The sequence below is a fragment of the Phasianus colchicus genome, chromosome 4 (genome assembly GCF_987193195.1).
Source record: "Phasianus colchicus chromosome 4, bPhaCol1.hap1.1, whole genome shotgun sequence".
Taxonomy (NCBI): Eukaryota; Metazoa; Chordata; class Aves; order Galliformes; family Phasianidae; genus Phasianus; species Phasianus colchicus.
Window position 1 is genome coordinate 66,593,069 of NC_143439.1, and position 21,059 is coordinate 66,614,127.

A 21,059-nucleotide genomic window follows, 5' to 3' on the forward strand; every position below is an offset into this window, starting at 1 on the left:
GGAGTGGGAACACAAAACATCCCCCAGCCTGCTGCCAATGCTAAGTGTGTCCAATCTATAAACAGGGGACAGCTCACAAACCACAGGTTGAAGGGTCAGGCTGCAAGGGACAGATAGCCTGGCACAGTGACCCTGGGTGCAAGTGTGGTGTCAAGGCAGCCTTCATCCCAGGGCAGCCCCATCTGGGTACAGGATATGCAGAGGGTAAGGCTGGCTTCCGACCTAACTACAGTATGGGTAGGTTTGCATTTGGCAAGGGGAGATTTCTGCTCCATGGAGTCAGGAACAGCTGCTGGAGTGACACCTGGACCCAGACACTGATTAGAAATTATCAGGCAGAGCAAGGTGAGGGCAAGGGTGGAGAAGTGAGTGATGGATTAGCTTGTTTCAAGTCACACACTGCCTGTAAGAGCGGGTTACTTTCTGCTCTGACGCTGAGTTATGCCAACAGGCACTGCTGAGACAGGACCCAGGCGAGATTTATTTATCTTGAATCCCTTTAAATATTTCAACACCCTGTGGCTGTGCACCCAGTGAGCCTGTGAAACTACATGCCTTGCAGTTCCTATTCTTTCCCTGCTCTTCCCCCCTTTTCGTTTCACTCCCTCTGTGCTGCAAGCTGGATTGCCTATCAAAATTAAAAAGTAAGGTTTGGGACACAAGTACTCAGATTCCCCCTCTGCCCATGTGGCAGGACCCTTGCCCTGCTACATACAGCACACTTGTTAACTTCTGGCATGTTCCATTACTCAGTAGAACAGAGGAGTGGCTTGTTGTCCAGCTCTGAATGACATAGCAGCTCCAACACCTTTGTTTCTATCCATCACCTTTCTTTGGAGGATGCACTGAAAGCACTGGGAGTCTTTGCAGGAGCATGGGGCTGTTGGTCACTCATAAGCAGCTCCACTAACTTCAAGAGAGCAACACTGAAAAAAGGCTGTGCTTTATCCCAGTACGTCTTGCAGTACAGTCTCCTTGCTTCATTCTGTCAATAGGACAAAAGGGAGTTTTGTCAACAAGTTGCCCCAGGGAGTGTTCAGATTGAATATTAGGAAGAATTTCTTCTCGGAGAGAGTACTAATGCATTTGAACAGGCTGCCCAGGGTGGTGATGGAGTCACCGTCCCTGGAGGTGTTCAAGGAAATGGTAGTATTTACAGACGTGGTTTAGCATGCAGTACTGACGGTAGGTGGGCAGTTGGACCAGATGATTTTAGATAGCTTTTTCAACCTTAGTGATTCCATGACTCTATGAAACTGAAATGGAAGCCTTGCAGCACAGCTTAACCTATCCACGCTGCCCTGTAGTCAAAATGCTTCTCCCCACACCTTCAAAAATGTGATGTTCATCACTCATTGAGGTGGTGATTTTAGGTTCCTGTCTCCCAGGCATCCCCGGAAGCTTCACTACTTCTAGTATTAAATGTGAAGGTTGGCAGCCCTGCCTGTGGTGGCAGGATTGGAGCTTGATGACCCTTGAGGTCCCTCCCAACCCAAGCCATTCTGTGATTCTATGATACGACTCCATCTCTCCTTGCCATACCACCTGGTGAATGCTGTGCTTCACTACTATGCTTTTTTTCCACTACCACAATATTTAGCACCATTTAGAACAATTTCATCCAAAGATCTCAAAGTACTTTACAAGGTTTAGTTAATTAAGCCACTGAAGTATTATTACATCTCTCTTGTAGAGCAGAAAGCCAAGCAAAGATATTAAATGATTTGCCAAACGTAACATGAGTCAGTAGCTAAGTTGGGAAAAGAACCCAGGAGTCCTGACTCTTAATTCATGGCTGTAAACCATTTTTCTCTATAAAAAAGAAATTAAGCAAGCAGAAAGGTGGGAGCACGGCCATTCCTTTTCCTTGAGCTTTCTTCTAATTATGAGAGCAAGGAATACACTGGTTTCTGATCTCAGATCTTTTGCTTAAAGTTGGTTGTGCAGACATTTTGGGAGGCTCTGTGCCTTGAATCAGGGTGCATTTAAAGAAGGCATTGTGCTAGCAAGAGTTATGGGCTTGTAGCAGAAATGAGCTCTGTGTTATCTAGGAAGTCAAAGCAGATGACTAAAACCCAGCTTTGAAACAATCTGACAAATATGTATCTTACTACAAACTAAAAACTTCAAAAAAACAGAACAAGACACTGTTTGTTCTATTATCAAAAAAGTAAAAAAAAAATTAAAAAAAAAAATTAGAAAAGGACCATTAAAGTGATTGCTCTTGCAGAAAAGCACTCCTCTCCCTCCAGCCCAGCCCAGGATCTGCTCCAAGTCTGAAGATAAATAAAGCGATAGCAAGGGCATTTCCACAAGGAGACCAAGGAATTTGAAAGAGGAAGGAGTAACTGGGACCCCAATGAGCTATTTGCCTGTATCCTGCTGTCCATAAGTTTTATAAATTATAGGGGAAAAAAAGGTGTGTGTAACTGAAAGCTGCCCCTAGGCACCAATAATTTGTCTGACCTGCGTTTAGACAACGAATCCGCTCAGCTCTAACCAGCCTTGGCAGCCTTGCACAGGTCATATTTTTACATGGATGAACTGTTCTTCAACAATTTCCCCTAGTGTGCTAGCAGCACAAACAGGCTTTTCTTTGCGAGCAGGTACGTGTGCCTTCTTTTTCCAGTTTTTTCTTTTCCGACACACATGGCTCATGTGGCCATTTGCAAAGAAAAACTGCCCAACTTCCTGGCTCCTTCCTCATCTCAGGGCTGCTGCAGTTTTGTAGGGCAGGAATAGAACACAGAGCTTTTCTTAGTTCTTTTTCCCCCCTATTTTAGAAGGTAAGAGCATCACCTTTTTCTTCCATTTTTCCCCTGAGTCTATTCCTATCTTTTCCCACCATTTTCCTGTAGTATTTTCATAGGACTGTTTGAGTTGGAAAGGACCCTTAAAGACCATCTGGATCAACTACCCTGCAATGAGAAGGGACACCTACAGCTCTACCAGGTGCTCAGAGCCCCGTCCAGCCTGACCATGGATGTCTCCAAAGACAAGGAATCCACCATCTCTTTGGCAGCCTGTACCAATGCCTCACCACCCTTGGGTTGTTTTACTACTCAAGAAACTTACTTTTGGTTATAGTGACAACTGGATATTACAGTTGCAAAATTTCCATTGTTTTTCAGAGTAATTCTGAGGTTGTTGGACATCCAGGAGAAAGCATGGCAAAGAAGGGGAGAAAGCTGGGAAAGCTATGCCATCACCTCCCTAAACCCGTTCTTATATAAGGAAAGCTTGCTTGCCATGGTCAAAGCCCCATAATCATTTGGGTCTGTACGTCTCAAGATTTGTTAAGAAAAGCATCAAGAAAGCAGGATACAAGGGCACTGTCAGAGATGCATAGGTAGGTATGTACACACACGTATATAAATACATTTGTCCTTTCTGGGAAAGCATGCACCAGAAGCAGCATGACCCCAGGGCTCAGCCCAGGATTTAGGTCCTTGCTGGAATTTGCCCTCGCTCTTTATTTAACACCAAGTAGCACTGTTGAACACATATGAATTGAACACATCCACTGCTTTCCCTCAGACCATTTGATGATGGATTGCTGCCATCTCTTGCTTTCTTTTGAAGGCAATTCATTTATCAGAGACAATTACTCAGCTGATAAGCTCAGTGTGCTCAGCTGTTCATGGCTATACAGCAGTGACAGGCCAATAAACATCAGTTGAAATTAGCCTGATTAATGATTCCAGATCACCAAACCAAAACTTTGTCAAAGATAAGTCTCTAATAAGGTTTTCTGATGAATCTGGCAAGTTTGATGGCAATGGTAACACTGTCCCAACCCCAGTCACTATCTCCATGATAAAGCCAGTATTGCTCTTTGGAAGCTCTGAAGAACTCAGGAGGCATTTGGTAGGTAGAACACAGTGCTGGGGAGCCCACTTCCATCTGCCACACAGCAAAGCATGAAGGAAATCATTTCCAAATGTCCCTTTATTTAGAAGTTTGCTTCCCCCTTAGCCTTCTGTTGTGCTCTGTGGGGCTGCTGACCTTCACCTCTGCAGCCATCCTTCAGTAAGTCCCAGTGGTGACACAGCTGCAGGTGTCTCTTTGAGACAAGAGACACAAGTCAAGAGAAGAGAAGAACCCAAATGTCACATGCAGACCTACATGCAGACTTATCAACAGTGTAAAGCTAGCATTGGAAGGACCTACTTTGACTTAGCTTGTTGGCAAGCACTAACATATTACTGCAATGAGACTTAGGGAGCACAGGGCTGTGAGAACTGATAGCAATGGAACAGTTTTATGTGAGTCTACGTGCACCTACATGCTTTTCTCAAGCTGTCCTCTGCTAAAGAAACCAACGTCACCGACTTCTGTACCGCAAGCCCAGACTGGTAAGGACTGTTCTCATAGAACTGCAGTTTCAGAATTACCAACCCTGCTAAACTCCAAGCATGGGCTTGAATTGGCTGGGGTTCACTGCACTGCATCTATCTTGCTTTATGCAGTCTCAGTTCCACCTCCTTGTTCCTACCAACAAAGAAACTATCAGGCTGGAGAAGAACTTCTAGGTGTTACAGACCCCTGAAATTTGATTTCATGATCTAGGAAATTATGCACTTGGTATTTTGAGATGGAGAGGTTCAGACTGTGGACACATAAAATATCCTTTCCCCAACTCTCAGCATGAGTATGGGATCCCAGAGTATAGAATCATTAAGGTTGGAAAAGGCCTCCAATATCACCTAGGCCATCTGTCAACCCACCCCCACCATGCCCACTAACAATGTCCCTCAGTGTCACATCTTCACAGTTCTTGAACACCTTCAGGGACAATGATTCCATCACCTCCTTGGGCAGCTCATTCCACTGCCTAACCACTCTTCAGGAGAATAAATGTTTCCTAATATTCATCCTGAACCTCCCTGGAGCAACCTGAGGCTATTCCCTCTAGTCCTATCACTGTTACCTGAGAGAAAAGGCTGGCACCCAACTCACCACAACCTTTTTTCAGGAAGAAGTAGAGAATGATAAAGTCTCCCTTGAGCCTCCTCTTCCCCGGACTGAACAATCCCAGCTCCCTCAGCTGCTCCCTATAGGACTTCTGCTCCAGACCCTCATCAGCTCCCTTACCTTTCTCTGGAGATGCTCCAGGACTTCAGTGTATTTCTTGTAGAGAGGGATCCAAAACTCAGATACCAGCATGAACCCAAGAAGAAATGTTCTTATGGCAATCTGGAAAATTTTGAAGTCAACAGATATGCAGGAACAGAGAAGCACAGACCATCACTATCCAGCACTGCAGCTATTTGACCTTTCACCATAGCTGGGGGAGGAAAACAGGCTATTTACAGCTATATGGAACCTGCTGGATCTGGGCACAAGGTGATTCTAAGCACAGGGACACAGCTGCATTCCCAGCCCTTTTTCATGTTTAATTGCTAAATTAGCACCTCAGCTATTTCATTCCAAGGTGAGAGTCTCAGATCTCCCTCCAAGGAAGAAGTGATGGGAGAAAGCATCCACCTCTTAAATATCATCGCAGCGTTCACATGTGCAGTGTGAGATATTGGGTTTAGTTTCAGCATCTATAGGAGAACCCAGGCAGGACAGAGCCATCAGAGCTGCATTTCACCCTTAACTGGAGGAGGAGAAAAAGATCCTGCTTGCTTTTCCCATTCATGCAGCATTTCAAGCTTTTTACATTGCATTTTAGAGGAAAACATTGCAGTTGTTGACTTTATGCCTCTCTCCTTGCTCAGACTGTCCCTGAGAGTCTATGAAAATATGATGCAAAGATTTGGAAATCAACACATTTCCCTGGGATGTTTCCTCACAATTGATGGTTGTATTTTATTGGCTTAATTGTAATTATTCTCCCTCATACCAGCATCCCAGTAATTATTTGTCAGCCACAGCCAAACACTGGACTGTTTACCTAGATATCCCCAGAGAATTAATAAAAGAAAACCAAAACAAAATTGTAGGCACCCAAGGATCCAAATAGCAAGCCTTGGACTAGGAAGGACAGAACAAACACTTCTGGAGGAGCAAGAACTCTTGACTATGTTACAGGTTGAATAAAAATCTCTCATAAGGGGTATTAAAGAAGGAAAGGATGGATACAGCTGAGTAATTTCCAGCTGATCAGCTTTGTTCTCCCAGAGCTACAATGGCTTTGTGCTCACAGAGCCAAAGGTGGACTTTCATCCACACAACAAGACAACCCAAAGCAGCAGGAAACTGGACCAAGTGGGAGAACGAGGTGAAAAGAGGAGGAAGGTTTTGCTGATGTGAAAGACAGGAGTTTTCGCAGTCTGAAGATGACAGCTTCTGGACAAGTTTCCACTGCCTGTTTTCCTTAAAACCATGGTCTTGGCACGTGATTTTTGGTGCTCCTTCCTTTTCCAGTACAACTGGGTTTTTAGCAGGCACAATGATAGCACTCTGCTGTGAGAACAGGGTTATGTCAGCACCATATCTCCCCATATGCAGTGTGATCGGGGGCCAGTGGAAACAGCAAAGTGATGCAATGAGGTCAATAAGCAGGTCCATGAAAAGGTCTCAGCCTGTGTGGAGATCATTATCCCTGTTCAAGAGAATGATCTTTCACCTTTTTCAGTCACTTCACTAGCACTGATTTAAAATAAAGATGGTAGACCAGTGATTACTCCAGCAATATCCCCCTGGCTGCAGGAGGCTGTTAGAACCACACCAAAAGCTTCTGGGTACAAATGTCAAGATCCAGAAAACTGCAAGAGGGAGTTGGAAAGCAAAGAGGATAAAGAAGCAAAATTGACCACGTGGATGAGCAAATCTTGGCTGTGTTGTCATCAGCAGCTGGAGCATACATCCCATTGAGCAATGGCTTTGGTGAAGGAATCTGGAACCATAGTCCCAATTGCACAGACCGACAGGCAAACGTGCAACAGGGGATGACAAATGGCCACAGCTATTTTTTTTACTGAGCAATGAGGAGGAGGTGGGAGCCCCTAGGCTGGGCAGGGGAGGCCCCCTGTGCCAACAGATCACTTCTTCAACAGCTGCAGCCGTGGGGGACAGAAGTGCTCAGAGACATCCAGCTGTCCCTCACCAACATCACACAACCTGCTGAGCCTTGCTGCATCCAACCCCACAGGTCCAACACAACTCCCAGAACTGTTTGGACAATTTTCAACTTTTCTAAGCCTTACCCAGTTCGATGAAGGAAAACTGCAGCTTTTTCTTGTAAACTGCTGGCTTAGAGCCTTCGACTTGCAGAGCTACAGTGCAGTAGCAGAAATGTGCGTTACTTGAAAAGCCAGTGTGACCACGCAATGAGGACTTTTAATTCAATTTTAAGCATTGCACATCAGTACACTCCTTACTGACCAGCACATGCTGCTCTTGACCTGTGTACCTCCACTGTGAACAGCAGTGATACTTAGTTTTCACAAAACTCAGCTGCTGGGAAGCTTTCAGAGCAGCTTGCTAAATCCCCTCTCTGAGGATTACAGTGCTGCTCGGGGTCCATTTGTAATGTTTTGAAATTTTGTATTTTTATTTTTGCAATCAGCTGAAGGGGATTTCTGAGCAGGATACTGACAGCAGTGAACATCACTGCTCTTAGGGAAGCCTTTATCCACAGCAAGATTTGCACAGCTGGAGCCTGTACAGAACAAATCTACTGACTGACCAAATACAAATGAGCCTTTAAAGAGGTCTACATCACATTTGTTAACATCAGGGCCACAAAGACCTGGGTGCACAAGGACAAAGGCTTTAGAAGTAGACTCATCCTCAAGCTGGGCTGGTCCAGCACAAAGGGGACCAAAACAAGGGAACAGACTGCATTTCTCCTTCTACTCTTTTTTACCTATTTAGTTTGACTCTATACATAGTATAATTTCCTGGCCTGATTCTATATAAATGACAACTTCATAAAGTCACTCTTTTTCTAACCAGGATTTTTTTTTTTTTGCACACAAAAAGTTTAGTATTTGACATAATCACTTTTTGGCATGCCATATAAATATGTATTTTATTAGACTGATTGACTCTGCATAAAGACCGAGTAGGAATGAAGTGCTGCTATTCACCTTTGTCAAAGTAATACCCCAGACTCCTAATCAAATCTGCTCCTGCAAGGGTAGAAAAAACAATAACTCTGTGAGAAGTAACTTGGCTGGAGACACCATTTTGACTCCACGAAACCAAGGTTTTCTGTACTGCATAGAAAAGAGGTATCAGTTAAGTCTCTAAGCTGCAGATAGTTGTTCTGCAAGTTATTTGTTGCCACTCTCTCAGGGGCAAAGCATCACAGTGTGCACAGGCTACAGAGGGTTCAATCTTAGTGTTGTTAGGGAAGTAGCATCTTCAGTTTACATTGAACTTATGTACACTGGTTGAAGGTGCAGGAACACAGAATTGAAGAACCACAAACTGTCTTAAGTTGCACCCTTGTCATAACCACACAAGTCAGCATGGAGGATCATCATACCAAATATAAACAAATCAATTTAAATTCAGGAAGATTTCAGAACACCACTGTTCAGAGACCTTGCATTTGATGGCAGTTTGATGCTGACAAATTTGATGTTGATGTTTTGAGGTTTGGACAGAATGATCTCCAGTGATCTCCACCCCGTTTGTTGGTAGTTGTGCAGTTTTTTCCTTCACCACAAGTAGGACCTCAGCTCCTCAGCTTTTCATTAACAAATGAGAAAATCTGCCAGGAAGTTTATGGTCAAAGGAATTGGATTCACATGTAAAAAAAAAAAAAAAAAAAAAAACACATTCTCAGAATACTATTTACATACTTTGAAGAACAAAGAATAAATTACTACTATTCACAGCATAACTGCAGAGATTTTCAATGCACTTTTTTGTATAAGGTATAGCTATTTCTAAAAATTGATGCAGACAATGTTCTATCAGTGCTAACAGCCCAGTGCATTTCAACAATTGGCCTCTTCTCCCAGGTAACTAGCAGTATGATAAGAGGTAATGGCCGTAAGTCATGCAAAGAGAAGTTTTCTTCTCAGAAAGAGCAGCAATGCATTGGCACAGGCTGCTCAGGGAACTGGTGGAGTCACCATCCCTAGAGGTATGCAAGAAACGTGGAGATGTGGCACTGAAGAACATGGTTAGAGGGCGTGATGGGGATGGGTTGACAGTTGCACTACATGATTTCAGTGGTGTTTTCCAACCTTAATGATTCTGTGAATGCAAATAATTCTCTATTTGAAGACTATGGCAATAAACAGATGCCCAAACTGACACACCGCTCTGCTCTCAGTTTTCCTAGTAACATACCATGTTTAAAGTTAGATTAAAAATTATCAAGCCACGAGATCAGCTTTATAGCAACTGCATACAACCAGCTTTACCACTTGTATCAATAAGAACACAGGAAAACAGATCTTGCACATGACTGCTGAATAACAAGTCTATTGCTTTCACATCATGTCTCAAAATTATGTGAGCTGCAGACACGGTGCCTGGAGACACTCAAGATCAGGCTGGATGGAGCTCTGAGCACCTGATGGAGCTGTAGGTGTCCCTGGTCCTTTTAAGGGAGCTGATTCAGATGGCCTCTAAAGGTCCCTTCTAACTGAAATGATTCTATGAAAACACCCCCTTTTTCTAAAGCCACTCCTTGTCCAGTGGAAACAGGAGCAGCAGTGGTCATGCAATCAGGCATTAGTGCTACTGGACATCTTTCCAAAACTGTTTTGCATGTAGCTGTCAATGCAGGATATGCTTTCAAAAGCACCACTTACCCAAACCATATCTTTCTCCCCAGGATCTCCAAAATCTGCCTGGAGCCCTGCTCTGGGTAAAGCAAGCCCAGGCCAGAAAGACCCAGAGGTCCCTCCCAGCCTCAGCCAGTATAGGTTTCCATGAGGGCCTTGGGTAAGGGCAGCTCTAATTTGTAACTCAACTTAAACATTACTTTAGCTTTTCCATCAGGAAAAAAATATGTCACAAATTCACCAATGTCATCTCTTATCTGCACTGTTCACATAAGGTAAGAGGGGGGGAAAATACAGCCCTCATTTCTATGGCTCAGGCCTTATGCTGCTGCCCTGAGTGTTTGCAGTGAGTCTGTAAATGTTCTTACCAGCCCTGGGACTCCCCTGCAGCTCAGCTATTTGGACCAGCAGCACGAGAAGAGTTTGAGTGAATGACCCTGAAAGCTTATCATGCAAGCAGAACTCTGTGTTCCTGCCTATTTGCAGGATGGAAACAAGTTAGTGAACAGAGCAAGACCTGAAAAACAAATTTGATTAACTAAAGAGAAGTGGAGGATCAACAAGTTAGTTTCACTTGGAGGCTTTTATGTCATTGCACAAAAAAAAACATCTCTAATTACATCATCAACTCTAAATCGTTGTTGTGGGAGAGAAGAGGGGAACTCTTATAATTTCACCAGATCAGGTTGCCCAGGGCCCCATATCCAACCTGGGCTCAAATGTCTCCAGGGATGGGAACTGTTTTCACTTCTGTTTCTGATGCACCTTTGCTGAAGCAGCTCAAACTGAGCTGAATGAAACACTTTCACCCAAAAGGTCTATAGTTGGTCTTTTGAACGTCAAGGGGAGAGGAGATGGGTGGACATCCCAGAAGTACCAACCCCACAAAACATTTTTTAAAGTCATCATCGCACAGCAACATTCTCCCTACTCTGATATCCATGTATCAGCCACGAAGAAGCACATGTTCTCCCTACAAACAACATACAGACAACGTGAAAAGTTGCATAGCAATTCCCATAGCTGTTGCACATGGACTATGATCTCCTAAACCCCATTCTGGGCAAAATGCAGCCCCATGACCCAACCCTGCCATACAAAACCAGTGTCCCAGCAGCTGAACTGACCTTTGAATGGGAAAGAGAGGGTCCTGCTTGCACCACACTTCTTAAAGAACACATTAACCCTGATTGTCTTGGCTAACTCTCTGGAATTTCCTTCCTTGCCCTGGAGACAGAGCATTCTGTGGAAATGAAAATTAATACTTACAGGCAGCTTGAGTTGGGGTATGTTTTCAATTATTTTTTTTTAAATAAAAAAAGAGGGGGAGGGGTGAAATTCAGTGGCCGCTACAAATAAGCCCATTTTAATTGTAAATCCATTTAGCAGGAGGTGGAATTAATCACCTAAAAGAGAACAGGGGGAGAGCCCTGATGTTGCACACAAAGCAACGAGAGTGCGAATCACACAGTTGGCACGAGATCCCCTTTCATTTTTGTTAAGTGCAGGCGTTTTAACCCCCTGAATATCTCACTGTTCTCTCCCTCCTGTTCTCCAGAGGGAGAACAAATGCAAATGGTGTCGTGTGAGAAGGGGCTAAAAGGGCACCCTGTAATAATTCCGTGTGCGAAACCCCACGGGATCATCAATGAGGGAAGGTGTAGCAGCCTTCAGGAAGCCTGCAATAGCCTCTGTGTACACATAACACCTCTACAGGAATTTTCCGCAGTCATTCAGGAACAGAGCTGGGTCTATTCACCCCAGCTTCACCCCATAGCTCATTCACATATTTGGGCAGCACGATGGAACACGGTGCCGCACCGAAATAACCCTGGACAGATGAAAAATGGACTCTTATTTCTCTCAAGGACAGTGCTGTTATGAAGGGCGATGTGCAAGTGGAAAGATTGTCTTCCTGCACTGTGCACAGTCCAGCAGCAGCCAGCTGCATGATACCACTTCCTCACCCCATGTCCTACAAACCCCTTGTTCCAACCCATCCTCGAGCAGGGGCAGTCCACCATCCATGATGCCTCATCACAGCTACACAAGAGGCTGCCTCTGATGGTGCCGTGTCCAAGAGAACGAGGCCATGGGACAGCAGGAGGCTGGGGCTGCCAAGCACAGAGAAGATGCTGGAGGTGGATTAGCTCTAGCAGGTTTTCCATACACGTTTTCCTTGAAGGCTCCAAATGAATTCAGCTTGGGCAAACTTGCCTTGGTTTAATATTCCTGCTCCACAAACAGCCAAGCTCTGGCTGTACAAATACTTAGAGAAAATGTTCCACATTTCCAGCCAGCACTTGTCACTTGTCACATCAGTACAGCCTGAATCTGTTCACTGTCAATGAATTTGTCCACCTCCTCCTTGGAGCTGATAGTCTCCACAACATCCTGTGGCAGCACAATCCCACTGCTTGCTGCTTCCCTGCACAAAGAAGCTCTTTAATTCCTAATTTAAACCAGCCTATTCATTTTGCCCCTACCCCCCTCATTTAATGTTATGGGTATTGGAGGGAGATCAGCCACGATGCTTTTGAAAACTTGAACTACATTTCCCATCACTGCTCTTCAAATATTGCTTATGACATTGCCATATTCTGAAATCATTCCACTCAAAGTTGAGGGTCCAGCTTAAAGGAAAGCACTCAATAGGCCAGTTTGTCCCATCCACTGAGTGATCTGCAAGCAATACCCAAGTCCCCAGCTGAATTCTATGCTCATACCTTAGGTAGAGAAGCAATGGTCACATAGCTCAAAAATAAAATAAAATAAAATAAAAGTAGGTAGTTTTTTTTCCTGAAAAATCTCTCCATGATTTTTCTTTCTATTTTGCATACTGGCCCGTTAGAATATAAGGAAACAATAGACTACACAAGTTCTCATAGGAATCAAGTTGTGCGCTCTTGCATGTAGCAATTTCAACACCAGCTGTGATGACAAGAAACACCACAGGTCTCATCCAACCAACCATGGCTCCCTTGGACTCTTGGAAAAAGTAATCCATTTGCAGTGCACAAGACTGTGAATAATTAATCTGTCAGTTTAGCCATCCAACTGAGAAGCCAAAACCTTTTTGGTTTGCTGTGGGTTGAAGCTACAATTTTCTCCAGCTTTCCTTAGACATGAGACAGATATCAATTCCCAAAATGAAGCACAGAAAACCTCACTCAGAAGCACTCATTTAGTGTTTGAAAGTGGAAAACGGCCCTTCAAAGCCACTTTCCAGGAAGTACTCTATGAACTCTGAAGCATTTCTCAAAACTAATGAGCTGTGGGGTGGATTTGCTGCCTCCTCCCTCAAGACCTGGGCACCACTGTATGGGCCACTGCCTCACAGCCTTTTGACAACCAATTCTGAAAGCAGGGAAACAATATTTTCCCCACTCCACAAGGGACAGTCCTTTATCTCAGGGGACATCCAAGCAAAACACGGTCACCAGCATGCCACGTGTTTATCCTTAGTAGAGCTTTCACCACTGGATATATGTCCTCCAGCAAGGGTGAGCAGACAGGAGCCTAGACAAACTAAAAAAATATATAATAAAGGTAATAATGAGTTAAATTTTGCAGCTACTAAAAAGGCTGGGAAACAGAAGGTAATGTATATAGATGTAGCATGGCAGAAGGGTGGCAGGTCTCCACTCTGTGAAGGCACAAGGCTGCATTCACAGACCAGGATCACTGCCCTCTCTAAGGCTCTGGCACTTGGATGCTTCCACTGCAAGGTCCCTCGGTGATGAAATAATGAGAGCTTTCAAGCCTACAGCTGCAAGAAGCAGTCTTGAGCTACAGTATGTATATGACTTCATAGAAACATACTGTAGAATAATGTTGCAGATGGACAGTTCATACAAAAACAGGTTTGCAAGTGTGCTCCATGGCACTGTTAGCATCCTTGATTCTGCATATTTACAGTAAGTATGCTGGGCTTTGATCATCAATTCTTGAGCACTACCATTCAAAGTCAGGTTCACAAAAGCAAATAAGTATTTCAGGGCAAATCTGATTGCCACATAGCTTGGTTTCTTTAGAGCAGCAGGCTGAAATACTAAACTCCATTCCCCCCACTGCTGGGCATCTTTGTTAAGCACAAAACAGACAGGAAAAGCCTTTAAATGAAGTATTAATTTAGAGAATGTCAGTGATTCTAATTCAGGTGCCATTTAATGGGAACATGTGGGTGTATTGTGTTACCCAGCCCCAGTAGTCAGATGTTAAAGCAAGGATGTGCATCACACAGAGCCCACTGGGGCTTTGCACAATGTTCTGAGCACTGAAAGCCAAAGGACATGCTGGTAATGCCTCTCCTGGTTGTGCAACTGCACTGAAGAAACACTGGCTGTCTTTTCAGTTTTTAAGAAGAGAAGCAAAGAGGATAAAAGGGATGATATGAATCATCTATCACATAGAGGGGAAATACACGATAAAAAGGAGGCAGATAAATCTGTTGTTCAAATCAGAAAGCGTTTCAATTGTGAGGGATTCTAGGTGTTGCTTCTGCAGCCCTAAAAAGGACTTGGACAAAAGACAGATGAATGTTATCATTATGAGAAGCGATGTGGGTACATCTTGCCAAAAGAAGATTCACAATAGACAGAAATTTAAGAGGAGAGCAAAACAACTGGTACAAAGAAGTCCTGAACTGAAAAAACATCCCACAGCCCCAGTGTTCAGAACACTGATATTGATACATGGGAACCAAATCCCTTCAGCAAGACATTATGCAGCCAGAAACTTGTGAAACTTGTTTCCCAGGTCCAAACACAGCCAAGATGTGGCCAGGGAGCTGAGCATAAAGAGGCAGCTCTGGAGAACAGTGGGTGAGGTTATGGATGGGGCACTGGCAAATTAAGCCTGGAAGAAATTAAATTGAAGGGAAGCAGGAATGAGCATTTACAAATGACATCAAGCCGGCTCCCATTGCGAGCTGCCTGCCACACAGCCTTTCTGTGGGTAACTCTGCTCTGGTTTGAGAGATACCACCCCATGCAGGACCATGGGAGAGGCTCAAGGGCCTCAACATGATGCTGCATTAAAAATAATAATAATAATCATCATCATCATCAAGATCTGCCTAACAGAGCCGATCTCTAAAGGAGGAAATGATTTCTCCATTTATGCATTGGCACAAGGAATCTCCTCTGCTCCTTCCCACCTGGCCCCCTTCTGTTCAGTATCCCCTCCTTCCCTCCCCACACATCCTAACATCATGCAGCCACGAACAGTGAGAGCCAAGACAAGCATTCAGCACACCAACCCAATGAGTTAAAGGTGTCCTGTTCATATTAGAGTTTCCAAGACCTCAATGATTGCACTGATCCCATGGTTAACAGCAATAATGCAAGTGCATCTCCATTTCATAGACTCACTATGGTTGGAAACTCACAAGGTTGGAAAAGACCACTGATGTCAGAAAAAACCACTAAGGTCATCCAGTCCAACTATCAACCCAGGTTGCCCAGAGAGGTGGTGGATGCCCTGTCATTGGAGACACTGAAGGTCAGGCTGGAGGGGCTCTGAACAACTGATGGAGCTGTAGGTGTCCCTGTGCATTGCAGGGGAGTTGGACCAGATGACCTTTAAGAGCTCCTTCCAACACAAACTATTCTATAATTCTGTTATTCTATGAACATACAGACAGCAGTACCAGCAGCCCTAACAGGGCCTTGGATTGTCCCCTCCTGTTACTGCAGGAGAAAAGCTGCACACCAGGCTAGGGGTACAAGCTCTTAGTAAAACCCTGCTGCATCCTGGAACACTTTAAAACCAATGCACTTTTCCACATCCATCATGGAGTTAAACTGCTGTTCTAGGAAACATCTGAAAAAAGTGCCAATCCCAATGAAACACAGTTATTCTGGTCACCCAGAACTTTGCCCAGCCCTTTTGTTAGAGGTGGAAAACCAAGGTCATTTGGTCTTCATTGTGAAGGGAAGTCCAGCATGAATGCTGGACTCATTCAGACACAGCCCTAATAATTAGCAGGGCTCTGGCTTCAGCTTGGTACATGAAGGTGCAAAGCTTTTAAAAGCTTGAGCCAAAGAGGAGAACTGGTTGGGTTTGGGACAGAACGATCAAATCTTTATTCTACAGCAGCTTAACAGTACCACCTGGTGGACAAAACCAGATTTCCTCTGGTTGCTTCAGAGGGGTTTTGCAGAGGGTTGCAAGAAACACAGCCACCGAAGCTGAAGATGTAGCAGGGCTATTCTGACTTATAATCCCCTTTCCATAGGCAGTGAGCAAGGATGAAAGCCACCCTGAGCTGCTTAGTTCAGGTCTCCTGCTACAGATGCAACCACAAGGCTAGCAGAGGCTGCTGGCATGCAGTACGCAGCAGCCTCCTGAGCTCTGCTTGCAAAATAAACCAGCAGCAGCCTTCATACACAGCAAAAAGTGGTCAGGAGGCACCCAGGAGGCTAACATCAACCTGCACACTGAAATAACACCCAGGAAGGGAAGAGCTAAACCAAAAACCAAAGTCACGCAAGGACTGTGCTTCATGTGAAAGCGAGGACAGACAAAAGTACACCTCAGTAATAACCATCCCCAATTGCAGCTACTTCAGAGCTGCATATTTTAAAAACTCAATCTCCCTGAAATTCATTTTGGGGAAGGAATTACTCGGAGAATCCCTGGATGAGCATAGGAGGAAATTCGTAGCCCACCACTTCTGTAGCTCCCCAGTTTCCTAAGTCTGCACACAACCTTACATCTAACAGTTTTGAAGTGTTTAATTAGCAGTTTTTCCAGTGTCTGCAGACAAAACATTAGTTTTCAACAAAGCGTGGGTTTCATTACACTTAAGCAGCCTCATTACACAGCCCCATCCTGGTGTTTAATCAATTAAACACAGCTGCAATAAAGCAAAGTGGAACTAAAACCAATGCTCTAGTGGGAGCTAAATCACTGGGATAATTCAGAGTGAGATACTGCTTAAGGAGAAGTAGGCAACGTTTATCTGTGCTTGCAAGCATCACTGTGCTGCAGCATAGACCTGCCCAAGGAGATCCCAACCTCTTGCTGCACACCTGAGAAGCAGCAAATTAAATCCCTAAGTCGTTGGAGGTGTTTGTGCTCTCATACCTAACTCCAGGCTCTGAGTAATTTTATTTTTATATATATATATATATATATATAAATATATATATATATATATATTTATATTTATAAATATATATATATTTATATATATATATATATATAAATATGTATGAAAGAGAAAATTCTATCAAAATCAGGGCTCTGAAGCAGAGTCTCACTCATAATCAGCAATATCTCAATAGAGACAAAGGAAGAAACACTCTACATTTAACGTTGTCCAGTGGAAAAACTACAAGCTGGAGTCCTGGCTACCAAAAACCAGACACTGTTGAGTTCTACTCAGCTACGACAACAAAAACACCTCCACAATTTGCCATGGCCACTAACTAGTTTATTAAAATCTCCCTGCCAGTTGTGAAACCCTGAGATGATGGAATATTTGGGGGTTTATTGCTTTTTTTTTTTTTTTTTTTTTTAACATGCAATTAATTTTTCCATTTCTGATTTTTTTTTTCTCCCACCACATTTGGCTCAGCCCAGACTGCTCCGTCCATGGCTCAGCTCTCATTGCTGCAGATAGGTTGTTCTCAGCCTGGGGACTTCGCACCAGATGCTAACAGTGCTCATTTATTAAGAGAAGTAATCATGAACAGGACTGCTCTGAATTTGAGCTGAAAACAGATGCAATTGTGGGGTTTTTTTTGGTGTTGTTGTTGGTTTTGTTGTTGTTTTTTTTTTAATGTCTCAGGCTGGTCAGCTTCATAAGAAATATACAATAATTAAAGCAGAAAACTGCTTCTGTTTGGAAGCACTGTTCAGGTATATCTCAGGCATGAGCCAACTGCTTTTTGCCTTCACAAAGGGCAACTAAGATTTTAGTTGCAGGCCCTCAGCCCAGGAATCCCTTCCCTTACAGGGGGAAAAAAAGATAGGAAGAAACCAGACTACATCCTCGTGCCGTTGCTGGGATGACTTGCAGAAGTGAAAACACTCAGGTTTTCCACCACTTTAGGATCAAGACAGACAACTTATCACAGAACCACATATTTACTGACAGCTTCAAGTCAAAAGCACTGAGCACTCTCTAAAAGAGGATTCCAAAGTATTTCCCTATAGTAAGTTACTGTAATAGCATCCTTCCAGGCACCATTTAAATACCATTTGCCTGGAAACAAACCAGCTTCCAAGTAGGAAACCAGGAAGCACTGATCCAGCATCTCCCCCAACCAGCGCAAAGACAGGAAGGAAATTAATCAGTGGTAGATTTTCTTCCAGAAACTTCACAATTAGGAAGAAAAGCTGTTCCGATGCCTGGGCCAATAATCTAATTGGGGAGTAAAAAAACTACATGGCTGTGTTGCCTTCACAGGTCAGCAGGAGCTTGGCTGTGGAGAAGGATGGGATGGAGGGTTAAAGCATCCTGCCAGGATGGGCTGTGAGGAGCCAAAGAGTTGGGTAAGAAAGCAGCCTGGCTTCTCTCACAGCATCACAGAGGCAAGACAGCCCTGCAGAGCATTCCCATTGTAAGGAATTGGCATTTTCCAATGGAAAATAACAAGAACTCTCTGCCTAGAAGCAGTTTATGAACAACACTGCCAGCACCCACTGGAATCAGTGTTTTTGGCAACTCACTTTCTCAGGTATACAAAATGAAGTTCCAGAGCCCAGCCTCAGGCTCCTTCTTTCTCACCCAACTTGGCTGCTCTTCAGCTTTCCATCAGACTGGTTGGTGGCAAATATCATGGCCCCTACCCTCTGCCAAGGTGTGTTGCTACTCCACATTGGGCATCCTCCAAGTGCCTCTTCCCCAGTTTTGGCAGACACAAGGCCTGGAGAGCCTTCTCCATGAGATCCTGTCTCCAGAAGGCTCTGTCCTTTTTGTTATTCAGAACATAAGAAAATAAATCTTTCCACAGAGACAAGAACTGCCTGCAGCATCTGAAAGGACATTGAAAAGGCAGAGATCTATCACTCTTACTCACACAAGGAGAACTGAGGAAAAAAAATGTCCCTTCCAGTTATTTCTTCTGGACTTTTAGGAATCCTGGCAAGGCCTTCTCTAAGAGTGTACATTACAAAGGAAGGTGATGACAGCACCTTCTAATGGGATACAAACCCAAGAGAGCAACAGCAGGTAAAAAAGAAAGAAAATTGACTCACCCCTTCAGTTACCAGCAACAGCTTGAAAGAAGTGCAGCCTCTATCCAGAGAGATGCTGCTCTCTCAGCTGCTAACGCTTAAATGAGGGTGAGGAGGGATGGATCCAGGCTCCACCCCTTCTGGTCACTCAGGTGCATTGCTTGCACCTTAGCTCCCTGTGTTAGCTATGCCTTCTCACCTGGTGCTCAACCATTGGTTCAGGTTGTGACCTGGCAATTCCACTGCAGAGGGCAACCTAGGTGGAGCAGTAGAAACTGCCAGCAAGGAGCCAGGACATAGGAGCCAGCATAGGCTGCACACAATGGAGCTGATCCAGCTGGCATCTCTTCCCTGATGCTTCTTCCATCCAGCTCCACAGGCCTCCAAAAGCCTTTGAGAAAGTGCAGGCCTGTCTGCAAACCTCCCTCAGCTCCAGCAGCAAGCTGCATGGCTCCTGTTCGATGGCTTGAGTCAGAAGTTCATGGGTCTCCCCAGCTAATTCTCTTCTGGGGAAGGTTGTCAAGAAAATAATCATTCTCCAGATGTGGCATGGCATGCCCTTCTCAAAGAAACCAGAGCTCCTTTGCCGCTATCTCTACGTTATAGAGAGATCCGTAGTTTTTTCCTCCACTGCCTCCCAGCCCCATCCCCTTCTTCATCCTACACAAGAAAGACTTTGCCACCCATCACATCCTCACCCTACTACCACAGAATCAGGAGGACAAGGGACACTGGCATGAATAGTAGGAGAGGCCAATAGGCATGTACCTGATCCAAATCTTCTGTGATTATGCCATAGCTTCCTGTGAGCACCTAGGGCTCACATTTACAGCTTGCACATATGACTTCTCCCTCCTAGCTTGTCTGGTCTCTGCTAGGAGAGCACTCTTCAGCTCACAGAGCCACCAACAGTTTAATAGATACTCTAATCACTTTTGGCTTTTGCTAAGACTAGTCCTATACAGTGCTGATGAAACCTGCTGGGATCAGGATAACTGCTCAGGTCAGCAACTTAAAGCTGGTCAAAGGAGGTGGTGGAGTCACCATCCCTGGAGATTTTCAAGAACAGGGTAGATGTGACATCGAGTGACATGGTCTAGAGCAGTCACAGACTTGGGCTGATGGTTGAACTAGATGATATAATTTTTTTTTTTCAACTTCAATGACTCCATGATCAGCACCATAAAACAAGACAGAGCAAAAGCATTTATTTCAAATGAAAAAGCATCACTAACAGAGATTCCAGCTATTATTTTGAAACTGGAAGTAATGAAAGCAGTTGATTGTTGTATTATTTAGATTAAATCAGTGCTTTCAAGCAAATTTTTTGAAGATGAATTTACAACTGAGCATTAATTTCTATTAAAAAATTAGTTATGATAAAGACAAAATTAGTCTTTCCACTCAGGCACTATAAGCACGTATTGATTTTCACAGCGCAGAAAGGATTTTGTAAAAGCAAATTATGTTGCAATTTAAAACAGAACGACAACAAAACCCAGCAAAAGGTATATCCCAGAATCTCTGTGCTCTTGAATGAAATAATTCCCAGGACACTTTAGTGGGAATACCACAATTTAAGCCATTGTATGCTCTGCTTTCTAGGTTCATAATCCATTTTATGGATGACTTCTTTTTCATTAGAAAGAGAATCTCTATTCTATGACTTAAGGCAAGTAATTTGGAGTCTTTCTGGGACTTCCCCTTGTGTGTATGCAGTTAACAGAAAAAGAAGAAAGAAAGTATTCAATGCAAGGAGGACATTGACTATTACTGCTGATTTTCAGAATGAGACTTACTAGAATTTGAATTCTCAGTAGGAATCAAAGGAAGTAGCATGCACCATTTTCATTATAGGCAGATGAACAGCATCTTCTCTCTCTCTTTGAAACCCTGACTTAATGCTCACATATAGCTGTAAATAATCTCTCTAGCCCACAGCCATTAGGCAAAGTTTTAGCTCAATCCTGAAGCTCTCCACTGACTGCCTTACGCATCAGACTCCCACCTTCACTATTCCCACAGACCAGACTTCTCAAGCCTTTACCTACAAACCACATCACACACGACCTCCTTTGACTCTAAATTACGCAGCTTGAGCAACCTGGGAGGAAACAAGTTACACCTGGCTCAGGTAAAGCCAAACAAGACCTTATTGCTTCAGTTTGCTTCAGGGTT

At 44.0% G+C, this 21,059-nt stretch overlaps 1 long non-coding RNA gene across 1 annotated transcript; it reads right to left on the reverse strand.

Annotated features, from left to right (window-relative positions):
- Positions 1-803: 803 nt before the first annotated feature.
- LOC149918305 (uncharacterized) lies at positions 804-18,951 on the reverse strand. The gene is made up of 3 exons (XR_016466534.1): positions 18,903-18,951; positions 5,095-5,196; positions 804-985 (listed from the first exon to the last, which is right to left on the reverse strand). It is a non-coding gene; the product is annotated as an uncharacterized LOC149918305 (long non-coding RNA).
- Positions 18,952-21,059: the final 2,108 nt, after the last annotated feature.